At 34.8% G+C, this 5,737-nt stretch overlaps 1 long non-coding RNA gene across 3 annotated transcripts; it reads right to left on the minus strand.

The window, feature by feature from the left end:
• Positions 1–448: 448 nt before the first annotated feature.
• LOC120086691 lies at positions 449–5,455 on the minus strand. Of its 3 annotated transcripts, XR_005484290.1 has the most exons (6): positions 5,226–5,455; positions 4,389–5,083; positions 4,215–4,305; positions 1,936–2,024; positions 1,691–1,800; positions 449–467 (listed from the first exon to the last, which is right to left on the minus strand). It is a non-coding gene; the product is annotated as an uncharacterized LOC120086691 (long non-coding RNA). The 3 variants fall into 3 exon arrangements; XR_005484289.1 differs by lacking the exon at positions 449–467 and having other exon boundaries at positions 1,602–1,800; positions 5,226–5,453; XR_005484291.1 differs by lacking the exon at positions 449–467 and having other exon boundaries at positions 1,602–1,800; positions 4,389–5,050; positions 5,154–5,453.
• Positions 5,456–5,737: the final 282 nt, after the last annotated feature.

A 5,737-nucleotide genomic window follows, 5' to 3' on the forward strand; every position in this document is an offset into this window, starting at 1 on the left:
GGACACCTCTCACCCAAACTTAGAAATTTACATTGCCCTCAATACAAGAAAAGAATAAAGTACAAAGAAACAAGCCTAGGAGCGTGCGACAGTCCATCAAACAAGCTAGTGGAAAGAGTACTTTGTGTTGAAAATAGACCCTGAAAAAAAATATGAGAACAAATAAGTGACACTCTAATTTTTAAAAGATAACAACTAAAACAAAACAGAGAAATAAATAAAGTAGTAAAATATTAGGTTGCCTCCCAAAAAGCGCATGGTTTAACATCTCTTAGCTAGACTGAACCCATTAAATCATTTTTTGAAAACCAGGTTCTCTGTCTTTCTTTCTTCGTCACCACGATAATGCTCAAGTTTTTTATTATTGACTTTGAATCTCGATCCATCTTCTCCTTGCACTTCCACAGCTCCATGAGGAGAAGCTTTTATCACCACAAATGGTTATAACTATCGAGTCTTGAGTTTACCTGAAAACAAGTGTAAACGTGTATTAAAAAGAAAAACTCTTTGTCCAAGATAACATGTACAATAAATGATCTTTTTGTCATGCCATCTAGCGGTTCTTTCTTTGTACAACTTGGCATTTTCATAAGCTTGATCACAAAACTCTTTCAACTTAGAAAGTTCCAACAATCGCTTCTCTCCCACCTTTTATGGATCAAAGTTTAACTTCTTGATAGCTCAATAAGCTTTGCTCTCAAGCTCCATCGGGTAAGTGACAAGCCTTCCCAAATACCAATCTATACGATGAAGTACCAATTGGAGACATGAAAGCTGTATGATAGGCCCATAATGCATCATCTAACTTGAGAGCCTAATCCTTCCTGTTAACTTGAACTGTCTTTTTAAGAATCTGTTTGATTTTTCTATTTGATACCTCAGCAAGACCGTTAGTTTGAAGATGATATGTTGTAGCAATCTTATGTTTCACACCATAGTTAGACATCATGGAATCAAACAACTTGTTATAAAAATGAGACCTCTCATCACCTATGATAGCCCTAGGTGTACCAAACCTTGTGAAAATATTTTTAGAATTTCAAAAAAGTGTGGGCATCATTATTCAGAGTTGCTATAGCCTCTACCCATTTAGACACGTAATCAACTGCAACTAAAATATATTTATGACCTCTAGAAGACACAAGAAAGGGCCCCATAAAATAAATATCCCATACATAAAAAAGCTCCACCTCAAAAATAGGAGTCATAGAAAACTATATTGTCTAGGGTTGGCAATGGGGTCGGGATAGGGCGCGGGGCGTCCCCGTCCCCGACCCCATGGGAGAAATTCTCCCCCATCCCTGCCCCTGTCCTTGCAGGGACGAGGGCGGGGATTCCCCGTCGGGGAAACGGGATCCCCGTGGGGATTCCTCTACTAGTTCCCCATGAGGATTCCCCATTTTTTTTAATTAAAATTTGATTAGTCCACAAAAAATAAACAAAATTTAATAACTAATCTATGAAATAAACACAATTTAGAAGCTCACAAATCCATTAAATAAGTTTATCGAATTCCTATTTTTTAATTCAAGTGATTTTATTTAAAATTTGACTAGTTCACAAAAAATAAACAAAATATAACTATGAAATAAACACAATTTAAAAGCTGACAAATCCATTAAATAAGTTTACAACTTAAAATTCAATAAAGTTTGAATAAGGAAGTCAATTAAAGGAAAATATCTTATACATTTAAAATATATAAATTGCTCGTCTTTCTCTCTTCACCGAAGACTTCACATTGAAATATTTCTCCTTTCTTGCCATCATCCCATCCTTAATTGCGAGTATTATTCATTCCTACATTTAAAATGTAATTAACAAATAATGTCACAAAAAAAAAAAAAAAAAAAAAAAAAAAAAAAAGAAGAAGAAGAAGCTAGACCACAAAAAGTAAAAGTGTCATAAGAAAATAATGTTAATCTATGAGCATACCTTAGTCACCCCACCATCTTCATCAGAATCATCTGCATCTTCTAAAACAGTTGTTAAATGTTTAACTATTTCTTTTCTCGTGCTAGTACCTTATATTGTCAAATATTTATAATAAAAGAAAATATTTATTAATATATTAAATGCTAAAAAGAGGTAAAACAAAACAAACAAACTAACCCGTCAAAACTTTAGTTGCAATCCAATTTTGAGCGCACATCAAAGCTTCTATCGTTTTCAGATGAAGTTTGTTACAATGTGGGCTTACAATCCTACCACAGGTACTAAAAGCAACCTTTGATGCAACACTAAATTACGGGATGGCTAATATGTCTCTTTCAATTTCTTGTAAAATGGGATATTTGACACTATTTAATTTCCACCAACTCAAAATGTCAAAATCAGATGTTCAACGTAAGACAGATTCATCCAAATATGCATCAAACTATTGCTTCTGATTCATATTATTGGAATTTGATACAAACAAGTCATAATCATTAAAATCATCAAATTCTATATTCTGTGAGATTCCATCTAAATTTTTAGAGTTATAATCATCACCTTCACCTTCATGCATCTTCATGCATCAGCTAATATTTCATTTCCAAATCTGAAAAAAGTTTTTTTAATCCTTTCCACTTCAAGAAAAAAAACTATCTCCATAAATTCTAGAGAAGTAAAACTTAATCAACTTCAATTTGTAACGTGGATTTAAAACTGCAGCTATGGCCATTACCCCATGAATTTTCTTCCAATACTTATCAAATTTTGAAATCATATTTGAAGCCAGGTCTCTTATCTCTTGAATGCCAAAATTTGTCTACTCAGAAATAGCCAATTTCAATTTACAAATTTTTGGGAAAAAAGATTAGCAATAGGATATTTGGATCCAGAAAATATTTAAGTCACGTGATGAAATATTTTCAGTTTCTCACATATCTCTTTTGCTAATACTCAATCTTGATCCAAAGACAAACACTTGTACTTTGGTTCTCGTTGTTTTAATCGATAAAACACAACCTTGTACTTCAATGTAGTGGCTAACATAAAATATGTAGAATTCCACCTAGTACAACAATCAAGACCCAACATCTGACCATTATAAACATTCAAACTATCAACAAGCATATTAACCATGGAGTCATTTGTACTACAATTATCTGCAGTTACAGATGACAATTTTCGATCAATATTTTAGTCTAACAGACATTCCATTATTTCTTCACGAAGCATCTCAAAAGTATGTGGAGAAGGGACATATATAAACCTGATTATTTTGTTTTGCAAAACCCAACTATCATCAACAAAATGTGCAGTGACAACCATATAACCTTTTGTTTGGTGGTTGGAAGTCTACATGTCCGTTGTAAGAGCAGTTTTTCCTTTGATCTCATTCAACAATGTTATGGTTTTCAACTTTTCAGTCTCATAAATTTTCAAAATCTCCTTCTTTGTTGTGTTTCTTGACACCATCTTAAACAATGGTTGGATGACATTACAAAATTTCCTAAAATCTTAATGCTCAACTATTGAGAGAGGATATTTCATGTTTTATTATCATCCTAGCTAATGCTTTTTTTGCAGCTTCCTGATCGAAGTTATATAAACTCAATGTATTGTTCTTCTCTCTGTTAGGATTCAATAGGGATTATCATGTCCTTTTGTCCTTTATATGGGCATATCTTAATATGGTCATGCAAACGTTTGGTTCCATTTTTACTTTCATCCCCTAATTTTCGTTTGCAATAATTACAAACCGCCTTGTCTACCCCATCTATTTTTTGTTTCTTAAAATGGTTCCAAACAACCGATGTCAATCTCCTATTTAAAGATCCCTTGTCAATATCCTCACCAAGAATAACACAATTATCAACATTCAAATTATAATCATTCAAAGATCATGGAGTTAAATTTGGGGTTGAATTTGGGTTGGATCTGGGATTGGACTTAGAGAATCTTTATTTGTAGAAGGTGATGAAGACATTGTTTTCAACCTACCAAAGATTTAATTTAAAAAACCCTCTTTAGACTTGGACTTGAATTTCAAAGCATTCAAACATATTCAAAGCATTCAACCCAAGTTCAAAGCATTCAAACAATGTCTTAGAATTAAAATTCAAACGCCAAAAGTATTCAATTAGATTTATGGAGATACTTTTCAAACATATTCAATCCCAAAATTCAAAGCATTAAAACATATTTTTCAAACATATTCAAGCCTAAAATTCAAAGCATTCAAACATACACAAACATACATTTCAAATGGCAAAGGAAATTTTTACCGGCTTAAATGGCAACAGATCTCAGACGGCAGCAGCTTAAAGCCTTGAACGGACAGATCTCGCCTCTTGGAACAGTACAAAATCTTCTTCACTTCAAATGAAAAACAAAACAAAACCATCAAAATATATACTATTTTTCAAATGGACAGTCTTGAAAGCAGACTCATATATTACCTTGAACGGTCAGTCTTGTTAGGTATTAGTAATTACGTCTATTTTTTCAGGTTTTCCAAAGCGAACTCAAACGGACAGTCTTGAACGGACAATCTTGGCTTGAACTCAAAAGTCGGACGGCAGTTCTTCTTCAGTTCACGGCTGATGGCAGACGCAACACCTAGACCCAAGGCCTTCAGAGTTCGGCTTCAGTCTTCACCCAACGCCTAAGTTCTTCTTCAGTCGCCTTCAGTCTTAACTCGAAAGTCGGACGACGGTTCTTCTTCACTTTACGGCTGACGGCAGACACCAGATGCAACACTTAGACCCTTTGGAATTCGGCTTCAGTATTCATCCAATGCCTAATTACTTATTCAATCGCTTTGCCTTCACCCTTCGGTCTTCCTTCACGCTCGGCTCACGAACTCACGTAGACGCCAGATGCAACACCCAGACCCTTCGGAGTTCGGCTTTAGTCTTCACCCAACGCCTAATTACTTCTTTAGTTGCTTCGCCTTCGCCCTTCGGTCTTCCTTCATGCTCGGCTTATAGACTCACGCAGATGCACGACACGATACTCGTACTCGGTAGGTAAGGAGGGTAGGGCACTTCGGTCTTCCACAGAACAGAAGGGAAGGTGGAGAAGGAAACTTTTTTGTGCAGTTGGGCTTTTTAATTTAGGGCTGAACAGTGAACACTATACGTTTAATTTAGACCTATCACAAGATTTAACAAAATATAACCATCTTTAAAAAGTGAAGGACAATAAAAACCTAATTGAAGTACCTTAGCTACAGTTCTAGTTGGCCTAAAATGACTTCCATAGGGCGAAGAATGATAGGAGTTCAAGATACTTACAACTTCCTTCTGATGGACAGATTTTCTTATGAGACCATCTGCACACACCTTGTAAAGAAGAGGATCTTCCCAATGATAAGATTTGACTTTGTGTAAAAACCTCTTCATTTATTGAGTAGTTGATCAAAACACAACACCTTACCTGCAAGATAATTAACAACATCACCAAACCAAGGCAACTTGTCTTTTACTTGATACAAACACTCATCAGGAAAGGTCTCAACAATAAATGAACTAAGTTTTTCATCCTCAAGCTCAAGACTATATAGGTGGTCTGCAACCACATTTTTACATTCTTTCCTGTCCTTGATAGCAAAGTCAAATTCCTGCAAAAGCAACATCTCATCAATCTAGGTTTGGACTTTTTCTTAGCAAACAAATATTTCAAAGTTACATGGTTAGTATGAACAGTTATCTTAGAACCAAGTAAGTAAGGCCTAAACTTATCCAAAGGAAACACAATAGCTATCAACTCTTTTTCAGTATTAGTGTAATTCTATCAAGTACAATTA

Source organism: Benincasa hispida, chromosome 9 (assembly GCF_009727055.1).
Source record: "Benincasa hispida cultivar B227 chromosome 9, ASM972705v1, whole genome shotgun sequence".
Classification (NCBI taxonomy): Eukaryota; Viridiplantae; Streptophyta; class Magnoliopsida; order Cucurbitales; family Cucurbitaceae; genus Benincasa; species Benincasa hispida.